This window comes from Lissotriton helveticus, chromosome 4_1 (assembly GCF_964261635.1).
Source record: "Lissotriton helveticus chromosome 4_1, aLisHel1.1, whole genome shotgun sequence".
Taxonomy (NCBI): Eukaryota; Metazoa; Chordata; class Amphibia; order Caudata; family Salamandridae; genus Lissotriton; species Lissotriton helveticus.
Window position 1 is genome coordinate 1,513,647,379 of NC_136063.1, and position 23,399 is coordinate 1,513,670,777.

At 54.0% G+C, this 23,399-nt stretch overlaps 1 protein-coding gene across 1 annotated transcript in view; it reads right to left on the bottom strand.

Moving 5' to 3' along the window:
- Positions 1-23,399, bottom strand: part of ZPBP (zona pellucida binding protein) — a 787,854-nt gene that overhangs the window by 737,010 nt on the left and 27,445 nt on the right. The gene's annotated exons all lie outside the window — the stretch shown is intronic.

The following is a 23,399-nucleotide window of genomic DNA, read 5'->3' on the forward strand; positions in this document are numbered from 1 at the left end:
TTAATTTTCCTGTACGGACAATTGGCAAATTTTCCAGGTGCCTGTGTACGAACCCAGGAAGTGCCACGGGCCGATCTAATTGCTCTATGTAGAAATTGAAAGTGCTCCTTTCGCTCAGACAAGTGATATTGGTTCCAGAGTGGGAGACGATCGACCAAACCCTTGTTTATTATAGCTCGCTGTCGCATCCGGCCGAGAAGTGGGTGGTGACAAAGTAATTCGTAATTGCCAGTGGTAGAGGCCAGTTGGTCCTGTACATCCCTCCCCAGGTATGCTCACCTTCGTTGTGAGGACTATCAGTAGATGTCAACCAAAACTTGAAGAGGTGTCAATGGTTAGACTCCCGGAACTTTTGTTCAGGCCTTAGGTGGTATGGTGGATTAGTCAATTGCTCTCTGGCCGCTCTCCCTTCACTCACCAGATCCAAGTGGCCTGCCATCTTTGCCGGATGATGGTAAATGTCAATGGAGGGTGGCAGACCGCCTTGCGGTCCATTATTGAGTTTGAGATCTATTTCAATGTCAGCCATTAAGAACCAAGGGCATGCCGGTATTACTTGTTTGAACCAGGTCCTAGTTATTCTCTCCTTCCCGTGCGTAGTTTTAATCACTACACAAGCACTAGCACGGAGCACACTCGTATCTGAGCCATTCACAGGAAGAACCCCCTGAAATGCATGGGGGAATATGTTGACATTCCTGTGAATTTAATAATATGCTCAACATTTCATTGTGAATACAGAATGAATTCACAACAGCAATCCTAATGAATGGATAATTTACTATCAGAAATGGATACAAATAAACTTAAGTGAAACGCAACTAATGGAGAGTTAATCATTGTATGCGATCTCTTTTGCAAAGGAGTGCTTTCAAGAGTTTGCCCTTCCAGAGGTGTAGGTCTTATCTTCATAATCATTTTGTTACACCTCAAGACCAGGAGGTGACACTCAATATAACCCAAACACTGTGAAACGCGGGTTTAACAGTAAACCATTGATAACAAGCATTGGCATAGCCAATAGGTCTCGCTTTTGGGACCTTCTAAGTATTTAGTTATGCATCACAATATCCTTGGTGCAACAACATCAACTGTTGCATGGCTAAACACTTATAAGGTCCCAAAGGCGAGACCTATTGGCTATGCCAATGCTTGTAATTGTTTGTTCTTGGGGGAAACCAGGCTAGTGCCAGGAGGGTCAAGGGTGAGTGCAGGGAGGTGAGGAGTGAATGCCAGGAGGGACAAGAGTGACTGTCAGGCCATGGGGGTGAAGGGTGAGTGCCAGAGAGGTGAGGAGTGAGTGCCAGGGAGAGGAAACGTAAGAGTCAGGAGGGTCAAGGGTGAGTGCCAGGGAGGGGAAGGATGAGTGCCAAGGAGGGGGAAGTATGAATGCCAGGGGTGAGGGGTAGCTGCCAGGCCAGGGGGGTGAAGTGTCAAGGATGAGTGTCAGGGAGGGGAAGGGTGAGTGCAAGGGGTGAAGGGTAGCTGCCAGGCCAGAGGGATGAAGGGCTTGTGCCATGGAGGTGAAGGGTGAGTGCCAAGGGGGCTAGTAGTGAATGTCAAGAGGGACATGGGTGAGTGTCAGGGAGGTGAAGTTGAGTGTCATGCAGAGGGAATGCTGAGTACCAGAGAGGGAAAAGGGTGAGTGCCAGGTGCGAGGAGTACCTGCCAGGCCTGAGGGGTGAAGGGTGAGTGCCAGGGATGTGAAGGGTGAGTGACAGACTGCAAACAGTAGTGAGCAGGGCTCTAGGAGGTGCGGAGATCATCACCCGGTGTGTGCCAGGCTGGGACGCACCAGTGCCAGGCCAGACTTGGGTGGATTCAAGAACCTCTGAAAGGCGGGTGCCAGGTCACTCGTAATCTTAGTACAATACTGGGGTGCGCAGGAGAGAGTAACATCTTCAAACAAGAAACTATTCAAAATCCTGAATACTCCACTTTATGGTTTTGGAACCTTATATGGAAAATAATTAGCAAATGGATGGGCTTCCATAGCTGACTTGCAGCTTGTTACAGCAATTTTTTAGATAAAGTTTGCATTGCAAATAAGCCAAAGCTAACACAATTTAAATTAGTAAAGGTAAGATTCGCAATAAACTAGAGACAAGTTAAAAAAGCATCTCAGAATTGAACCGAGGATACAGAATAATAGAAATGGGGCTTAATGGTCTCATTTTCACAGAGAAAAAACAGGGTGTTGTGGAGGACTCGGATTCTGGTGGAATCAGAATTTTTAAAAGAGTTAATTTTTCATAAAACGTTTTGTTGTGGTTGTGTGTGTGGTTGTGTGTGTTTGTGTGTGGTTGTGTGTGTGTGGTTGTGTGTGTGGCTGTGTGTGTGTGTGTATTTGTGTGTGGTTGTATGTGTGGTTGTGTGTGTGGTTGTGTGTGTGTAGTTGTGTGTGTGGTTGTGTGTGTGTGGTTGTGTGTGTGTGGTTGTGTGTGTGTGGTTGTGTGTGTGTGAGGTTGTGTGGCTGTGATTGTGTATGTGGTTGTGTGTGTGGTTGTGAGTGTGGGTTTGTGGTTGTGAGTGTGGGCTTGTGGTTGTAAGTGGGTTTGTGGTTTTGTGTGTGTGGTTGTGTGTGTGGGTTTGTGGTTGTGGGTGGGTTAGTGGTTGTGTGTGGTTGTATATGTGTGGTTGTGTGTAGTTGTGGTTGTGTGTGTGGCTGTGTGCGTGGGTGTGTAGTTGTGTGTGTGTGTGGTTCTGTTTGTGGCTGTGTGTGGTTGTATGTTTGTGGTTGTATGTGTGTGGTTGGGTGTGTGGTTGTGTGGGTGTGGTTGTGTGTGTGTGGTTTGTTTGTGGTTGTGTGTGTGGTTGTGTGTGTGTGGTTGTGTGTGTGTGGTTGTGTGTGTGGTTCTGTTTGTGTGTGTGGTTCTGTTTGTGGTTGTGGCTGTGTGTGGCTGTGTGTGTGGTTGTGTGTGTGGTTGTGTGTGTGTGTGTGGGTGTGTGGTTGTGTGTGTGTGTGTTATTGTGGCTGTGTGTTCCCTGCTTGTGTGTGTGTGGGTGGTTGTGTGTGGGGGTGTGTGTGTGAGTGTGGTTGTGTGTGTGGTTGTGGGTGGTTGTGTGTGTATGTGTGTGGTTGTCTGTGGTTCTGGGTGTGGTTGTGTGTGTGTGGTGGTGTGTGTGTGTGGTTGTGTGTGTGGGGGTGTGGGGGTGTGTAGTTGTGTGTGTGTAGTTCAGTGTGTGGTTCTGTGTGTGGTAGTGGGTGTGGGTGGCTTTGTGTGTGTGTGTGGTTGTGTTTGTGTTGTGTGTGGGTGGTTTAGTGTGTGCGTGGTTGTGTGTGTGTGGTTGTGTGTGTCTGGTGGTGTGTTGTGTGTGTGGTTGTATGTGTGGTTGTGTATTTGGTGGTGTGTGGTTGTGTGTGGTTGTGTGTGTGGGGTTCTGTGTGTGTAGTTGTGTGTGTGTGGTTCTATGTGTGGTTCTGTGTGTGGTTGTGGGTGTGTGTGGCTTTGTGTGTATGTGGTTGTGTGTTTGTGGTTGTGTTTGTGTTGTGTGCGGTTGTGTGTTTGTGGTTGTGTGTTGGGTGTGTGTGTGGGTGGTTGTGTGTGTGTATGGTTGTGGGTGTGGTTGTGTGGGTGTGGTTGTTTGTGTGTGGTAGTGTGTGAGTGGTTGTGTGTGTGGTTGCGTGTGTGTGTGGTTGTGTGTGTCATTGTGTGTGTGTGTGTGTGGTTTGTGTGTGGTTGTGTGTGGTTGTGTGGGGTTGTGTGTGAGTGGTTCTGTGTGTGTGGTTGTGGCTCTGTGTGGTTGTGGTTATGTGTGTGTGGTTGAGTGTGTAGTTGTGTGTGTCTGGTTGTGTGTCTGGTTGTGTGTGTGTGTGTGTGTGTGTGTGGGGGTGGTTGTGTATCAGGGTGTGTGTGGTTGTGTGTGTGGTTGTGTGTGTGTGTGTGTGTGGTTGTGTGTTTGTGTGTGGGTGTGTGTGTGGCTGTGTGTGGGTGGTTTATGAGTGCGGTGTGTGTGTGGTTGTGTGTGTGTGTGGTTGTGTGTGTGGTTGTGGGTTTGGGTGTCGTGTGTGGTTGTGTGTGGTTGCTGTTGTGTGTTTATGGTTGTGTGTGTGTGGTTGAGTGTGTGTGTGTGTGTGTGTGTGTGGTTGAGTGTGTGTGTGGTTGTGTGTGTGTGGTTGGGTGGTTGTGGCTGTGTGTGTTGTTGTGTGGGTGTGTGTGTGGTTGTGTGTGCATGGTTGGGTTTGGTTGTGTGTATGTGATTGGGTGTGGGTGTGGTTGTGTGTGTGTGTGTGGTTGTGTGTGGTTATGTGTGTGTGTGTGTGGATGTATGTGTGGTTGTGTGTGTGGCTGTGTGTGTGTGTGGTTGTGTGTGTGTGGTGTTGTGTGTGGTTGTGTGTGGTTGTGGGTTTGGGTGTGGTTGTGTGTGTGGTTGTGTTTGTGGTTGTGTGTTTGTGGTTGTGTGTGTGGTTGTGTGTATGGTTGTGTGTGTGTGTATGTGAGTGGTTGTGTGTGTGTGGTTATGTGTGTGGTTATGCGTGTGTGGTTATGCGTGTGTGGTTGTGTGTGTGGTTGTGTGTGTGTGGTTGTGTCTGTTGTGTGTTTCTGGTAGTGTGTTGTGTGTGTGGTTGTATGTGTGGTTGTGTGCATGGTTGTGTATGTGGTTGTGTGTGTGGTTGTGTGTGTGTTTGTGGCTGTGTGTTTGTGGTTGTGTGTGTGGTTGTGTGTGTGTGGTTGGGTGGTTATGTGTGTGTGGCTGTGTGGGATGTGTGTGTGTGGGTGTGGTTGTGTGTGCGTGGTTGGGTTTGGTTGTGTGTGTGTGATTGGGTTTGGTTGTGTGTGTGTGTGTGATTGGGTGTGGGTTTGGGTGTGGTTGTGGGTGTGGTTGTGGGTATGGTTGTGAGTGTGTTTGTGGGTGGGTTTGTGTGTGGTTGTGTGTGGTTTTGTGTGGTTGTGATTGTGTGTGTGTGGGTGGGTGGGTGTGGTTGTGTGTGTGGTTGTGTGTGGTTATGTGGGTGTGTGTTTGCGTGTGTGTGTGTGGTGTGGTGTGTGTGGCTGTGTGTGCGTGGTTGGGTGTGTAGTGTTGTGTGTGTGTGATGGTGTGTGTGGTTGTGTGCGGTTGTGGGTTTGGGTGGGGTTGTGTGTGTGGTTGTGGTTGTGTTTGTGGTTGTGTGTGTGGTTGCGTGTGTGGTTGCGTGTGTGGTTGCGTGTGTGGTTGTGTGTGTGTGGTTGTGTGTGGTTGTGTGTGGTTGTGTGTGGTTGTGATTGTGTGTGGTTGTGTGTGTGGGTGGGTGTGGTTGTGTGTGTGGTTGTGTGTGGTTATGTGGGTGTGTGTTTGTGTGTGTGTGGCTGTGTGCGTGTGTGTGTGTGTGGTTGTGTGTGTGTGTGTGGTTGTGTGTGTAGTGTTGTGTGTGTGTGGTTGTGTGTGTGGTTGTGTGTGGTTGTGGGTTTGGGTGGGGTTGTGTGGGTGTGTTTGTGGTTGTGTGTGTGGTTGTGTGTGTGTTTTGTGTGTGCGTGTGTGAGTGGTTGTGTGTGTGGTTATGTGTGTGTGGTTATGCGTGTGTGGATGTGTGTGTGGTTGTTACAAATGGGATTTCCGGTTGGCTAAGGCTTGCGCAAAAGTCAGGCAGAAACCACCTTTCCTACGTCAGGGCAAGGGAGTTACATGCCAAAGATAACCCCTGCTCACCCTCTAGGCAACGTGCCGCGAGCAGTAAGGCTTATCCCGGAGGCTATATAAGTTAAGTGTTTGCGCGCACCCCCAGCAACAACACCCAAGGCCCACCACAAAGGCAACTCCACACAAGGGTATATATAAAAATAGCCTTTGTATTGTACAAAAACACATTAGATAAAAATACACACTTTACAATGTGCCAACAGGCACGGGCAGAATTTACAGGGGATACGTAAAGGACGGGGCCACATGGACCATGTTAGAAATGGGATCTCTGGCTGGCCAAGGCTTGCGCCAAAGTCAGTCAGAGGCCACTACTCTAAGTCAGGGCAAGGGAGTTACACGGCAAGATAACCCATGCTCACCCCCTTGGTAACATGACACGAGCAGTAAGGCTAAACTCGGAGGCAATGTGAGTTAAGTGTTTGCGCACGCACCCCCACCAACAACACCCAAGGCCCACCACAAAAAAAACTCCACACAAGGTTCTATAAAAAAAATAGCCTTTGTATCGTACAAAACACATTAGATAATAAATACACACTTTACAATGTGCCAATAGGCACGGGCAGAATTTACAGGGGATTAGGTGCATGGGACAGGGCCACGTACGCCACTGTCAGGAATAAACACTTTTAGAACTAGCACTTGGTAGAATTAGCACTTTGTATGGATAACCCTTAGCACATAGAACAATTGTACAACAAAATAGAAAATAAAGCACACAACCAGTAACCACTGGTAAGAGGTCAGTACCACCTATCAAACCCTAACCCCCTTAGGAAAATATTACGCAGGGAATCAGGACCTCACTAGCAACACCTGTACTAGGAGAAAACAACCAGCTAAGTATCACCATACATTTAGGGGTATAGGCATAGGAACATTACACATGATGCACCACAATATTCAGAGGTGTAGGGAAAAACACATGATGCATAAATATACATTCAGCGGTGTAGGAAAAAGCACATGACGCATAAAAACACATTCAGAGGTGCAGCAAAGAACAATTGCACGGAAATCACATATGTATAACCTCAAACTGTCCCCAGGCCAACTGACCTCTCTGGGGCTAGGACGCCCTGTGTCCCAAATGTCAGGGGGCCTAAACGGAGCAGCTGTCCACTAAGTGCTGGGCAGCTGTAACAACAATGGGACCAACATGTGGGAGCCTTGAGGGCTCTGGAAACAACAACTGGGGCTTCAGGAGCCTCTCGGGCTCTACATAACAAATTTGCCCCAATGACGTGTGAGCCTCCTAGGCTCGAAGAAGGAATGGCCCGGTGGTTGGGGTCCCTCTCTGGGGGACTCTGCATCAAGTGAGGCCCCACGGGCCTCTCAACACTGCGGGCCTCTCACTGGAGGGGAGGGGCGGGCACCGGCAATGTGCCTCGACGCCCCCCTCTCTATTAAGGCACTCACCGGTCTCACGGCGGCTGGCTGCGGGGTCGGAGGCTGCCTCTCTGTGGAGCCTCCCAGGCTCCCTCATACTTCCTGCCTTCCAGGCAGGCGGCCGGGGCTCTCCCTCGTGAGAGCCTCCCGACACGACGCGGCAGGTTCCTTCTTCTCGGGCTGCGGGGGCGGGACTTCCGGCCCTTCTTCCGGGGTCGTGATGCGATTGGCCGGCCAGTTCGCTGCTTCCGGGTCACCGTGGGCAGAGCGGCGGCCGGGGATCCCGAGGCAGACGAGGGGTAGGCTCCCTATAATTAAATAGTAAATCACTGCAGTGTCCCTCGCAGGGTAAAACGAGGGGTAGACTCCCTCTTAGGCTGGCAATAAAGCAGGGTGGGCTCCTGCTAAAACGAAACCACGACAATAAGCGGGGTGGGCACCCGCGCCGACGATCAAGAGGGGGGATAATTACAGCGCTCCCAAGCGCTAGAGGCAAAATAAAGCGCTCCCAAGCGCTAGAGGCAAGATAAAGCGCTCCCAAGTGCGAGAGGCAAGATAAAGCGCTCCCAAGCGCTAGAGGCAAGATAAAGCGCTCCCAAGCACTAGAGACAAGGGCCAGGTCCAGCAAAGTTCTTTAGGCAGGCAGGGGGGCAAGGCTGGGCCCAGAGCCAGCTCACAGGGTCCTCCTAGGCAATCCCCAGTGGTGGCCCTCCTGGCGCCCAGCAGCAGCAGCCCCCCTCAGCAACAGAATCCAAGAAGAGAGAACATTTTCATGGGGTCACAGCCCCTCTTTTATACACCTTTTCCCTTTGTCTCAGGGTGCAGGGTGGGGGCAAACCAGTCACAGCTGGTTTTGGAGCACTGTGATGTGCCCAGCCACCCTTCCTATTCACTGGCCAGGCTAGGGTCATCAGTCGCACCACAGAGGGTGGAGCCAGCATTGTGTGGGGAAAGCCCAGCCCTATTCAGGTCCCAGGTGCACCCCTCCCTCACATCAGCATGCTAATCTCTCCACTCACCACCGGGGCAGACCCATCCAGACTCCTGGAGCCAGGCTCACCAGCCAGCTCCAGCCAATCACACGCCAGCACACTCACTGCACACGCACACCCATGTCTAGAAGTGGAACTTCCTCACTAGACACATTCACGCCGCACATATCATTGCGCAGCATTCAATCTCACGAGTTCACACATACCAAACTCGGGCCTGCACCCCCCACGCATCAGTAACTACCAGGGACACATACATTCCCCATGCATTCCTATGGGAGGGCAGGCCTATCTCACCACACGCACTCTGAGTGCGCACGCACTTTCCAATGGGACACAGTGAAAGTCTGCAGAAACCAAAAATCACCATCCCCAGGTCATATATAAAAAGCTAAAAGTTCAGGGCTGAATCTGCCAGAAGGGCCAAGTCCAACACAACCCCCTTCCAGCCAAAACGCAGGGTAGACCAATCACCACCGTGATGGAATTCCCTGCTTGGGGCGATAGAACACGGACGCGGGCCCGCAACTGCAGGAACACCCTCCTGTTCTATGCCACGGTGAACCCAGCGGGTTCCTTCCAGAAACACTACCTGGAGCAACTGGGCTACCCCACTGGTATTCCCAAGCTGTCCACGGTCAAGACCAAGCCCTGGGCCACCCAGGTGCCACTGGTCCTTGCCTATTCACAGAGTGGGGGGTAGTAACCCCTGGCACATAGTAGCCATGCTCCACTCTTCCTGTCTGTAAGACAGAGCTAGACTGCCACTGGTTCTCCAGCCTAGGGTCTACACCCTCAGGCGGACCAGGAGTCTCAGGGGAGGCTCTCCTCCCCCTACCTCTTCTTCTAGGGTTCCTCCACCTCCTGCGAGGGGTACCCTTAGAACACCATTCTCCCAACCTAGAGTTTAACCCCTCAGGTTGCACCGGGGTCAGAGGCGGGCTCTCCCACCCTCTGCACCCCCTTCCAGAGTTCCGCACCCTTCACGCTGGAGTGGTACCCCTGGAAGATGAACCGGTCAGGACGCTGGTTACAGACGTCCTACCCTTCAGGTCAGGCGGATCCTGAACCTGGCCTTCCACCCTCTGGTCTAGAACCTTTGGAGGAATAACTGCCTGGCACTCCAGGACTTCTGGGTACTCACACGCCATCCCCCTGAGGCTGACACATGACTCATGTGTCATGTGACTGTCTGTCTGGTGCAGAACTCCCGTCCCCTGTCCATCTGACAGTGCGCGAAGATCCCCCAAAACAGAAGTGGTGTCACCATGGTCACTACACGGGAACCTAGCCCAACTGGGTAGTCCCTGACCCACTGGTTCTTCCACTGGGGAACTCATCCCCCAATCACTCCTCACTTCGGACTCCTGTGCCCTCCCAACTGGAGTAGCACTGTCGGACACTGGAACCCCCGGAGCTCTAGTTACAGATGCTCCAGGTTCCCTAGACACTAGGAGATCCTCCTCAAGTGGGCTAACAGGCCAGCCTAGGTCCCCAACCTGGTGTTCCCTCAACAAACCACCCAGGTTCTGAGATAGGGCTTCGTGCATCTGGGGACTCTCAGCCACCCACTGACTCCTGCTCCACTGAGCCAGGTAGTAAGCCTCTCCACCCCTCTCACTATACTGGGACCTAGCTGGGCTACTCTGAGCCTCTTCCACCATGCTGGGCTGGAAGATACCTGAACCACTACTGTCGGAATCACTCACCAATGACTCTGAAGAACCTTCGGCACTTTCCCAGCGCTCTGCTTCTTCCGCAAGGGTGTCTGGATCAGTCAACCCACATTCCAACAGGTGTTGGCGCAACCCTGGCAAACAACTACTGAGCACCTGCTCTCTGAGAACCAGATCAAACAGTTTGGCAAAATCAGGTTCCGTATGAACCTCTACCCAATCAGACAGTGCCTCTTGACATTCATCCACAAACTCCCCCCAAGACTGGTGAGACAGTTTCCTACTGCCCCTGAATCTCAACCTATACTCCTCCTCTGGGGAAACAGGTACCATACTCTGGGAACTGGGAATGGGATTTCCTGCACTGATGTGTATATAGCTGCCACCACTGGACTCAACCCTCCCTGGGGATTCCAGAAAATTAAAACTGCGCTCAGGGGACAATCTACCCTTCTGAGCTAATCTCTCTCTGGCAAAGGCCCTCTCAGCCTCCGACATCCTCTCCTGCACACCCAGCTGCGCTATCTCCTTGGCATGCTCTAACTTGAGCTTCTCCAAAGCCAGCTGGTGCTCCCTCTCTCCCCTCCTGTCTTCCCACTCCTCTGGGGACAGGGACCGGGAAAGGGTTGAGGCGCTGCCTCCTACACTGGACCCAGCAAGGGACTCCCTATCTATGGTGTCCTCACTATCTGCTGGTGCCCATTCGCTGTCATCTTCATCCTCCTCTTCAGACTCCGCAGGGCTCACCACAGACCCACCACCCTCATGGTGTGAGGCCCGGGCCCTCTCTTTCTCACTATGCTCACGTTCCCAGTCAGCCTTCTGCCATAGGATTAGGTTATCCCTAAGCTTGGACTGGGTGTCTGACTCATTCACTGTGATGTCTCTCTCCTCACAAAACTGTACCAACTCATGCATACTGTACCTAAACAAACCACAAAGGTTAAAAGAAGATTCCATCTTGGCAGGATGCTCACAGACACGTGCAACACAGGGGACTTAACTGTCTGAGCTGAAGCAAGAGTACACAATTCACAAAGTATTTCAGCAAGCTCCCTATCCCAGAGAACTCACACTCACTTGTCTAGTGCCACACACCATTCATCCACACACAACCCCCCTCGGACTGGTAAGGCAGTTTCTACCACCCCTGATTTCTCAACCTGACCACATGTGACACAGGTACCAAACTCTGGGAGCGGGGCGGGGAACAAATGTACTGGACACAATTACGCTGCTACCACTAGATCCCACCCTCTGGTGAATCCAGAAAATTCAAAACTGCACTTAGGGGATAGAAAACCCCCCAGAGGTAGTGACACCTAACTCAAAGTGCACAAGAAACACATTTCCTAAGAAATGACTTTTAGAACAATTTTGAAACAATAATCCCCAAAATGTGATTTATCTAAAATGCAGAGTTTTGTGGTGCAGCCAGCTGCCACTGCAGTACAGTGCAAACACAAATCCGGATCCCTTCCGCTGCCTACCAATGTTAGAAATGGGATCTCTGGCTGGCCAAGGCTCGCGCCAAAGTCAGTCAGAGGCCACCACTCTAAGTCAGGGCAAGGGAGTTACACGCCAAGATAACCCCTGCTCACCCCCTTGGTAACGTGACACGAGCAGTAAGGCTAAACTCGGAGGCAATGTGAGTTAAGTGTTTGCGCACGCACCCCCAGCACAACACCCAAGGCCCACCACCAAGGAAACTCCACACAAGGTTATATATAAAAATAGCCTTTGTATTGTACAAAAACACATTAGATAAAAACACACACTTTAGAATGTCCCATAGGCACGGGCAGAATTTACAGGGGATTAGGTGCATGGGACAGGGCCATGGGCGCCACTGTCAGGAATAAACACTTTTAGAACTAGCACTTGGTAGAATTAGCACTTTGTATGGATAACCCTTAGCATATAGAACAATTGTAGAACAAAATAGAAAATAAAGCACACAACCAGTAACCACTGGTAAGAGGTCAGTACCACCTACGCAACCCTAACCACCTTAGGAAAATATTATGCAGGGAACCAGGACCTCACTAGCAACACCTGTACTAGGAGAAAACAACCAGCTAAGTATCACCATACATTTAGGGGTATAGGCATAGGAACATTACACATGATGCACCACAATATTCAGAGGTGTAGGGAAAAACACATGATGCATAAATATACATTCAGCGGTGTAGGAAAAAGCACATGACGCATAAAAACACATTCAAAGGTGCAGCAAAGAACAATTGCACAGAAATCACATATGTATAACCTCAAACTGTCCCCAGGCCAACTGACCTCCCTGGGGCTAGGACGCCCTGTGTCCCAAATGTCAGGGGGCCTAAACGGAGCAGCTGTCCACTAAGTGCTGGGCAGCTGTAACAACAATGGGACCAACATGTGGGAGCCTTGAGGGCTCTGGAAACAACAACTGGGGCTTCAGGAGCCTCTCGGGCTCTACATAACAAATTTGCCCCAATGACGTGTGAGCTTCCTAGGCTTGAAGAAGGAATGGCCCGGTCGTTGGGGTCCCTCCCTGGGGGACTCTGCATCAAGTGAGGCCCCACGGGCCTCTCAACACTGCGGGCCTCTCACTGGAGGGGAGGGGCGGGCACCGGCAATGTGCCTCGACGCCCCCCTCTCTATTAAGGCACTCACCGGTCTCACGGCGGCTGGCTGCGGGGTCGGAGGCTGCCTCTCTGTGGAGCCTCCCAGGCTCCCTCATACTTCCTGCCTTCCAGGCAGGCGGCCGGGGCTCTCCCTCGTGAGAGCCTCCCGACACGACGCGGCAGGTTCCTTCTTCTCGGGCTGCGGGGGCGGGACTTCCGGCCCTTCTTCCGGGGTCGTGATGCGATTGGCCGGCCAGTTCGCTGCTTCCGGGTCACCGTGGGCAGAGCGGCGGCCGGGTTCCCGAGGCAGACGAGGGGTAGGCTCTCTATAATTAAATAGTAAATCATGGCAGTGTCCCTCGCGGGGTAAAACGAGGGGTAGACTGCCTCTTAGGCTGGCAATAAAGCAGGGTGGGCTCCTGCTAAAACGAAACCACGACAATGAGCGGGGTGGGCACCCGCGCCGACGATCAAGAGGGGGGATAATTACAGCGCTCCCAAGCGCTAGAGGCAAAATAAAGCGCTCCCAAGCGCTAGAGGCAAGATAAAGCGCTCCCAAGTGCTAGAGGCAAGACAAAGCGCTCCCAAGCGCTAGAGGCAAGATAAAGCGCTCCCAAGCGCTAGAGACAAGGGCCAGATCCAGCAAAGTTCTTTAGGCAGGCAGGGGGGCAAGGCTGGGCCCAGAGCCAGCTCACAGGGTCCTCCTAGGCAATCCCCAGTGGTGGCCCTCCTGGCGCCCAGCAGCAGCAGCCCCCCCTCAGCAACAGAATCCAAGAAGAGAGAACATTTTCATGGGGTCACAGCCCCTCTTTTATACACCTTTTCCCTTTGTCTCAGGGTGCAGGGTGGGGGCAAACCAGTCACAGCTGGTTTTGGAGCACTGTGATGTGCCCAGCCACCCTTCCTATTCACTGGCCAGGCTAGGGTCATCAGTCGCACCACAGGGGGTGGAGCCAGCATTGTGTGGGGAAAGCCCAGCCCTATTCAGGTCCCAGGTGCACCCCTCCCTCACATCAGCATGCTAATCTCTCCACTCACCACCGGGGCAGACCCATCCAGACTCCTGGAGCCAGGCTCACCAGCCAGCTCCAGCCAATCACACGCCAGCACACTCACTGCACACGCACACCCATGTCTAGAAGTGGAACTTCCTCACTAGACACATTCACGCCGCACATATCATTGCGCAGCATTCAATCTCACGAGTTCGCACATACCAAACTCGGGCCTGCACCCCCCACGCATCAGGAACTACCAGGGACACATACATTCCCCATGCATTCCTATGGGAGGGCAGGCCTATCTCACCACACGCACTCTGAGTGCGCACGCACTTTCCAATGGGACACAGTGAAAGTCTGCAGAAACCAAAAATCACCATCCCCAGGTCATATATAAAAAGCTAAAAGTTCAGGGCTGAATCTGCCAGAAGGGCCAAGTCCAACACAACCCCCTTCCAGCCAAAACGCAGGGTAGACCAATCACCACCGTGATGGGCTTCCCTGCTTGGGGCGATAGAACACGGACGCGGGCCCGCAACTGCAGGAACACCCTCCTGTTCTATGCCACGGTGAACCCAGCGGGTTCCTTCCAGAAACACTACCTGGAACAACTGGGCTACCCCACTGGTATTCCCAAGCTGTCCGCGGTCAAGACCAAGCCCTGGGCCACCCAGGTGCCACTGGTCCTTGCCTATTCACAGAGTGGGGGGTAGTAACCCCTGGCACATAGTAGCCATCCTCCACTCTTCCTGTCTGTAAGACAGAGCTAGACTGCCACTGGTTCTCCAGCCTAGGGTCTACACCCTCAGGCGGACCAGGAGTCTCAGGGGAGGCTCTCCTCCCCCTACCTCTTCTTCTAGGGTTCCTCCACCTCCTGCGAGGGGTACCCTTAGAACACCATTCTTCCAACCTAGAGTTTAACCCCTCAGGTTGCACCAGGGTCAGAGGCGGGCTCTCCCACCCTCTGCACCCCCTTCCAGACTTCTGCACCCTTCACGCTGGAGTGGTACCTTTGGAAGATGAACCGGTCAGGACGCTGGTTACAGAAGTCCTACCCTTCAGGTCAGGCGGATCCTGAACCTGGCCTTCCAACCTCTGGTCTAGAACCTTTTGGAGGAATAACTGCCTGGCACTCCAGGACTTCTGGGGACTCACACGCCATCCCCCTGAGGCTGACACATGACTCATGTGTCATGTGACTGTCTGTCTGGTGCAGAACTCCCGTCCCCTGTCCATCTGACAGTGCGCGAAGATCCCCCAAAACAGAAGTGGTGTCACCATGGTCACTACAGGGGAACCTAGCCCAACTGGGTAGTCCCTGACCCACTGGTTCTTCCACTGGGGAACTCATCCCCCAATCACTCCTCACTTCGGACTCCTGTGCCCTCCCAACTGGAGTAGCACTGTCGGACACTGGAACCCCCGGAGCTCTAGTTACAGATGCTCCAGGTTCCCTAGACACTAGGAGATCCTCCTCAAGTGGGCTAACAGGCCAGCCTAGGTCCCCAACCTGGTGTTCCCTCAAGAAACCACCCAGGTTCTGAGATAGGGCTTCGTGCATCTGGGGACTCTCAGCCACCCACTGACTCCTGCTCCACTGAGCCAGGTAGTAAGCCTCTCCACCCCTCTCACTATACTGGGACCTAGCTGGGCTACTCTGAGCCTCTTCCACCATGCTGGGCTGGAAGATACCTGAACCACTACTGTCGGAATCACTCACCAATGACTCTGAAGAACCTTCGGCACTTTCCCAGCGCTCTGCTTCTTCCGCAAGGGTGTCTGGATCAGTCAACCCACATTCCAACAGGTGTTGGCGCAACCCTGGCAAACAACTACTGAGCACCTGCTCTCTGAGAACCAGATCAAACAGTTTGGCAAAATCAGGTTCCGTATGAACCTCTACCCAATCAGACAGTGCCTCTTGACATTCATCCACAAACTCCCCCCAAGACTGGTGAGACAGTTTCCTACTGCCCCTGAATCTCAACCTATACTCCTCCTCTGGGGAAACAGGTACCATACTCTGGGAACTGGGAATGGGATTTCCTGCACTGATGTCTATATAGCTGCTACCACTGGACTCAACCCTCCCTGGGGATTCCAGAAAATTAAAACTGCGCTCAGGGGACAATCTACCCTCCTGAGCTAATCTCTCTCTGGCAAAGGCCCTCTCAGCCTCCGACATCCTCTCCTGCACACCCAGCTGCGCTATCTCCTTGGCATGCTCTAACCTGAGCTTCTCCAAAGCCAGCTGGTGCTCCCTCTCTCCCCTCCTGTCTTCCCACTCCTCTGGGGACAGGGACCGGCACCGGGAAAGGGTTGAGGCGCTGCCTCCTACACTGGACCCAGCAAGGGACTCCCTATCTATGGTGTCCTCACTATCTGCTGGTGCCCATTCGCTGTCATCTTCATCCTCCTCTTCAGACTCCGCAGGGCTCCCCACAGACCCACCACCCTCATGGTGTGAGGCCCGGGCCCTCTCTTTCTCACTATGCTCACGTTCCCAGTCAGCCTTCTGCCATAGGATTAGGTTATCCCTAAGCTTGGACTGGGTGTCTGACTCATTCACTGTGATGTCTCTCTCCTCACAAAACTGTACCAACTCATGCATACTGTACCTAAACAAACCACAAAGGTTAAAAGAAGATTCCATCTTGGCAGGATGCTCACAGACACGTGCAACACAGGGGACTTAACTGTCTGAGCTGAAGCAAGAGTACACAATTCACAAAGTATTTCAGCAAGCTTCCTATCCCAGAGAACTCACACTCACTTGTCTAGTGCCACACACCATTCATCCACACACAACCCCCCTCGGACTGGTAAGGCAGTTTCTACCACCCCTGATTTCTCAACCTGACCACACGTGACACAGGTACCAAACTCTGGGAGCGGGGCGGGGAACAAATGTACTGGACACAATTACGCTGCTACCACTAGATCCCACCCTCTGGTGAATCCAGAAAATTCAAAACTGCACTTAGGGGATAGAAAACCACCCAGAGCTAGTGACACCTAACTCAAAGTGCACAAGAAACACATTTCCTAAGAAATGACTTTTAGAACAATTTTGAAACAATAATCCCCAAGATGTGATTTATCTAAAATGCAGAGTTTTGTGGTGCAGCCAGCTGCCACTGCAGTACAGTGCAAACACAAATCCGGATCCCTTCCGCTGCCTACCAATGTTAGAAATGGGATCTCTGGCTGGCCAAGGCTCGCGCCAAAGTCAGTCAGAGGCCACCACTCTAAGTCAGGGCAAGGGAGTTACACGCCAAGATAACCCCTGCTCACCCCCTTGGTAACGTGACACGAGCAGTAAGGCTAAACTCGGAGGCAATGTGAGTTAAGTGTTTGCGCACGCACCCCCAGCAACAACACCCAAGGCCCACCACAAAGGAAACTCCACACAAGGTTATATATAAAAATAGCCTTTGTATTGTACAAAAACACATTAGATAAAAACACACACTTTAGAATGTCCCATAGGCACGGGCAGAATTTACAGGGGATTAGGTGCATGGGACAGGGCCATGGGCACCACTGTCAGGAATAAACACTTTTAGAACTAGCACTTGGTAGAATTAGCACTTTGTATGGATAACCCTTAGCATATAGAACAATTGTAGAACAAAATAGAAAATAAAGCACACAACCAGTAACCACTGGTAAGAGGTCAGTACCACCTACGCAACCCTAACCACCTTAGGAAAATATTACGCAGGGAACCAGGACCTCACTAGCAACACCTGTACTAGGAGAAAACAACCAGCTAAGTATCACCATACATTTAGGGGTATAGGCATAGGAACATTACACATGATGCACCACAATATTCAGAGGTGTAGGGAAAAACACATGATGCATAAATATACATTCAGCGGTGTAGGAAAAAGCACATGACGCATAAAAACACATTCAGAGGTGCAGCAAAGAACAATTGCACAGAAATCACATATGTATAACCTCAAACTGTCCCCAGGCCAACTGACCTCTCTGGGGCTAGGACGCCCTGTGTCCCAAATGTCAGGGGGCCTAAACGGAGCAGCTGTCCACTAAGTGCTGGGCAGCTGTAACAACAATGGGGCCAACACGTGGGAGCCTTGGGGGCTCTGGAAACAACAACTGGGGCCTCAGGAGCCTCTCGGGCTCTACATAACAAATTTGCCCGAATGACGTGTGAGCCTCCTAGGCTTGAAGAAGGAATGGCCCCGGTCGTTGGGGTCAGTCACAGACTGGTGCCCGGAAGCCTCGTGAGCTTAAGAACATAACTGCCCCCGTGATGCTGGAGTCCCGCTCGGGGGGACTCAAAATATGCAAATATGCCCCCTGAACCTTGTGGGCTCGATTGAAATTATGCCCTCGAGCCTCGCAGGCTCTTAAAACAAATATGGCCCCGTCGTTGGAGTCCCTCCTGGACTCAAGAGAACAAATGCCCCAGGGAGCCTTGGGGCTGCAAATCAACAATGCCGCTTGAGCCCCTCTGGGCTCTTTAACTACAGATGCCACCGGACGTTGGAGTCCCTCCCTGCGGGACTCTGCATCAAGTGAGGCCCCACGGGCCTCAACACTGCGGGCCTCTCACTGGAGGGGAGGGGCGGGCACCGGCAATGTGCCCCGACGCCCCCCTCTCCATTAAGGCACTCACCGGTCTCGCGGCGGCTGGCTGCGCGGTCGGAGGCTACCTCTCAGTGGAGCCTCCCAGGCTCCCTCGTACTTTCTGCATTCCAGGCAGGCGGCCGGGGCTTTCCCTCGTGAGAGCCTCCCGACACGGCGCGGCAGGTTCCTTCTTCTCGGGCTGCGGGGACGGGACTTCCGGCCCTTCTTCCGGGGCCGCGCTGCGATTGGCCGGCCAGTTAGCTGCTCTGGGTCGCCGTGGGCAGAGCGGCAGCCAGGGATCCTGAGGCAGACGATGGGTAGGCTCCCTATAATTAAATAGTAAATCACGGCAGTGTCCCTGGCAGGGTAAAACGAGGGGTAGACTCCCTCTTAGGCTGGCAATAAAGCAGGGTGGGCTCCTGCTAAAACGAAACCACGGCAATGAGCGGGGTGGGCACCCGCGCCGACGATCAAGAGGGGGGATAATCACAGCGCTTCCAAGCGCTAGAGGCAAAATAAAGCGCTCCCAAGCGCTAGAGGCAAGATAAAGCACTCCCAAGCGCTAGAGGCAAGATAAAGCACTCCCAAGCGCTAGAGGCAAGGGCCAGATCCAGCAAAATTCTTTAGGCAGGCAGGGGGGCAAGGCTGGGCCCAGAGCCAGCTCACAGGGTCCTCCTAGGCAGGGAGGCAATCCCCAGTGGCGGCCCTCCTGGCGCCCAGCAGCAGCAGCCCCCCTCAGAACAGGATCCAAGAACAGAGAACATTTTCATGGGGTCACAGCCCCTCTTTTATACACCTTTTTCCTTTGTCTCAGGGTGTAGGATGGGGGCAAACCAGTAGCAGCTGGTTTTGGAGCACTGTGATGTGCCCAGCCACCCTTCCTATTCACTGGCCAGGCTAGGGTCATCAGTCGCACCACAGGGGGTGGAGCCAGCATTGTGTGGGGAAAGCCCAGCCCTATTCAGGTCCCAGGTGCATCCCTCCCTCACATCAGCATGTTAATCTCTCCACTCACCACCGGGGCAGACCCATCCAGACTCCTGGAGCCAGGCTCACCAGCCAGCTCCAGCCAATCACACGCCAGCACACTCACTGCACACGCACACCCATGTCTAGAAGTGGCACTTCCACACTAGACACATTCACGCCGCACATTGTGCAGCATTCAATCTCACGAGTTCGCACATACCAAATTCGGGCCTGCACCCACCACGCATCAGGAACTACCAGGGACACATACATTCCCCATGCATTCCTATGGGAGGGCAGGCCTATCTCACCACACGCACTCAGAGTGCGCACGCACTTTCCACTGGGACACAGTGAAAGTGTGCAGAAACCAAAAATCACCATCCCCAGGTCACAAGTTCAGGGGTGAATCTGCCAGAAGGGCCAAGTCCAACAGACCACTGTCAGGAATATGCACTTTTAGGTTTGGAATTAGCACTTGTACATAGAATAATAATCACTTTAGCACAAAAATAGAAAATAGAGCACACAACCAGTAACTACTGGTAACCGGTAAGTACCACCTACGCAACCCTAACCACCTTAGGAGAATATTATGCAGGGAACCTGGACCTCACTAGCAACCTGTACTAGGAAGAACAACCACCTAAGTATCACTATACATTTAGGGGTATAGGAATGAGCACATTACACATGATGCATCACAACATTCAGAGGTGTAGGGAAGAAAACACATGATGCATAAACATTGTTAGACGGAGACCTGGAGGGTCGGCCGAGCACAGTGATCGCACAGACAGGTAACTTCCCCCCCACAGATGGACACCACACAAAGATCAGGGTAACACCTTTTATAGGCACTTCTGGTAGTAGAGTGGTACGGTACAAGGCGATCAGGACACGATGATCCTCTCAATTCTAGTCTCTAGTAAGGGAAGGGGGTAGCGGGACAGTCTTGGTACCTACGGGTACTGAGGTGTAACGGTGATAGCTCACAATCCTCGAGCTCGGTGTTCGGATGGGTCGGACCGCGGCAGCGCCTGCAGGTCCCGAAGAGGTCGTAGGTGGCAACGGGCCGCGGCAGCGCCAGCAGGTCCCAACGAGGATGAAGGTTACAACGGGCCGCGGCAGCGCCAGCAGGTCCCACGAGAATGCAGGTTGCAACGGGCCGCGGCAGCGCCAGCAGGTCCCACGAGGATGGAGGTTACTACGGGCCGCGGCAGCGCCAGCAGGTCCCAACGAGGACGAAGGTTGCAGAGGGCCGCGGCAGCGCCAGCAGGTCCCACGAGGATGAAGGTTGCAGAGGGCCGCGGCAGCGCCAGCAGGCAGGACAATAGTTCACAAGGCAGGGCTGTGGCAGCGCCAGCAGTCCGTCAAGGATGAGTTCTTCTCGGTGTCTCTCGACTCCAGGATACAACTGCCTTCCTGTCCTGGGGCTGCCTCAGTTATAGGTCTGGCGCCCTTTGATGTCCGGACCCTCGCTCTTGGAGGTCGGGAGGTCTGGGATGAGGGAGTCCAGACACCCAGCAGGGGGGTGGAGCCAGCGCCCGAGGAGGCTGGGGGTGCTCGGCACCTGGCGGGGGAGAGCCATCGACACTTCGTACTCCCATTGACCTGCCAAGTGGTCCGTTCACCTCCTGGGTGGAGGGTGGTGCCGGGATGTCGGGGCCTGGCCAGGCCCAGGGTTGGGGTCGGGCTGAGGCCGCGTGGCCGCGTGGTGCCGTGTCCAAGATGGCGGCTGGGCCGGGCAATGGTGCTGACGGTGGCCCGGGCCCTGTCCTGCGGGGAGAGAGCGAGCCCTTCATGTGGCCTGTCCAACATGCGTCCCCCCCAGCTGAAGGCGGGGAGAGTCACCCATCTTCTTGGGGACTTTCCTCGTCGAGGCGGAAAAAGCGGGACAGGCCGTCCGCGTTGGCGTGGTCTTGGCCAGGGCGATGTTCCACAGTGAAGTCCATCCCCTGCAGGGAGATGGACCATCGCAATAGTTTGGGGTTCTCCCCCCGCATCTGCATGAGCCATTGCAGGGGCCGATGGTCCGTCTGTACCCGGAAATGGGTTCCGAAGAGGTACGGCCGGAGCTTCTTGAGGGCCCATACCACAGCGAAGGCCTCTCGCTCAATGGTGCTCCAGCGCTGTTCTCGGGGCAGTAGGCGTCTGCTGATGAAGGCCACTGGTTGGTCCACCCCTTCGGTGTTCAGTTGGGAGAGGAAGGTCCCAATACCATGGTCGGGGGCATCGGTCTGCACGATGAACTCGCGGCTGTAGTCGGGGGCCTGGAGTACAGGAGCGGTGCACATGGCGGCCTTCAGCGTCTCGAAGGCTGCTTGACAGTCGGGCGTCCAGTTGACTCTCTTTGGGCTGTTCTTGGACGTGAGTTCCGTGAGGGGCCCCACAATGCTGCCATAGTCCCTCACAAACCGCCGGTAGTATCCGGTGAGCCCCAGGAAGGCTCGGACCTCTGTTTGTGTCTCGGGGGGTTGCCAGGACTGGATGGCAGCTACCTTGAGTTGGAGGGGAGCCACCAGACCGCTCCCCACTTGGTGTCCGAGGTAGGTTACGGACCCCTGGCCGATTTGGCACTTGCTGGCCTTTATGGTGAGGCCGGCCTGTTGGAGGGCCTGCAGGACCTCTCGGAGGTGGTGGAGGTGGTCTGCCCAGTGGCGGCTGTATACCGCGATGTCGTCCAGGTAGGCGGCGCTGAATTCTTCGAGGCCCGCCAATACCTGGTTCACCAGTCTTTGAAAGGTGGCTGGAGCGTTCTTCATGCCGAAGGGCATCACTCTGAAGTGGTAGTGTCCGTCCGGGGTGGAGAAAGCGGAACGTTCTTGGGCCCTGGGGGTGAGGCCGATCTGCCAGTAGCCCGCTGTCAGGTCAAAGATGCTTAGGTAGCGGGCTGCCCCCATGCGGTCGACCAGTTCATCTGCGCGGGGGATAGAGTGAGCGTCGGTTCGGGTGACCGCGTTCAGCCCCCGATAGTCGATGCAGAATCGGAGCTCAGGTGTGGTGCCCGGTGCCGCGGCCTTGGGGACCAGGACGACCGGGCTGGCCCAGGGACTGTCCGAAGGCTCGATGACCCCGAGGGCGAGCATCTTGGAGACTTCTTCTTGGATGCATGTACGTACCCGATCCGGTACTCGGTACGCCCGGTGTCGGACAGGAGGACTGTCCCCCGTGTCCACGTCGTGCAGGCACCAGGAGGTGACTCCGGGTGCGAGGGAGAACAGATTTGCGAACGGCAGCAGGAGGGCCCGGCAATCTTGACGCTGCTCTGGGGTCAGGGCCTCGGAGAGTCGGACCCCGTCCACCGAGCCATCCCTTTCCCGAGTCCTCAGTAGGTCAGGGAGGGGCTCGGAGTCTCCTTCCGTACCACTGTCGGTAGCCATCAGCAGGCTGAGTTCTGAGCGCATGAAGTGGGGTTTGAGCCTGTTGGCATGGAGGACCCGGAGGGGGTTCCGGGGGGACTCCAGGTCGATGAGATAGGTGACGGGACTCTTGCGCTCGATCACCTTGAAGGGCCCCGTCCATTTGTCTTGCAAGGCACACGGTTCGATGGGGGACATCACCCATACCTGCTGACCCGGTTCAAACTCGATGGAGGAGGCATGTTGGTCGTACCACTTCTTCATGTCCTCTTGACTGGCCTCTAGATTGGCTTTAGCGATTTCCCTGAATTTCCGGGTCTGATTGCGGAGGGTCAGGAGGTATTTGTAGACGTCCGGGGGGGTCTTTAGGGGGGCCATCTCCCATTCCTCCTTCACTAGGCTGAGAGGCCCGCGAACGGGGTGTCCGTACAGGAGTTCGAAGGGGCTGAAGCCGAGGGACTTCTGGGGGACTTCTCGGTAGGCGAAGAGGAGGCACGGTAGTAGCACGTCCCACTGGCGGCGTAGGGGTTCTTCCAGCCCCATGATCATCCCCTTGAGGGTGCGGTTGAACCGCTCGACTAGTCCGTTCCCCTGGGGGTGATAGGGGGTGGTGAAGCGGTAAGTGACTCCGCACTGCTGCCAGAGGGATTTCATATACTTTGAAATAAAGTTCGTACCCCTGTCGCTGACGACTTCCCGGGGGAAGCCCACTCGAGAGAAGATCCCCATCAAGGCTCGACCCACTACTGGGGCTGTTATAGTACGAAGGGGGACCGCCTCAGGATAGCGGGTAGCGTGGTCCACCAGGACCAGGATGAAGCGATGCCCCTGTGCTGTTCGGGGGTCCAGGGGCCCCACAATGTCTATTCCCACCCTTTCGAACGGGGTGGTCACCACGGGGAATGGTTGTAGGGGTGCCTTGAGTTTGCGGCCGCTCTTCCCGCTGGCCTGGCAGGTCGGGCAGGACCGGCAATGGTTGGATACGTCATTTCTCATTTTGGGCCAAAAAAAGTGAGTCACCAGGCGGTGGTAGGTCTTGTCTTGGCCCAGGTGCCCGGCCAGGGGGACATCATGGGCTAGGTTCAACAGGAAGTCTCTGAAGTGGAGGGGCACCACCAGCACTCGCCCGGCCCCCAGTTCTGCGATTTTCTGTTCGCTGTACAAGAGGTCATTGTCCCAA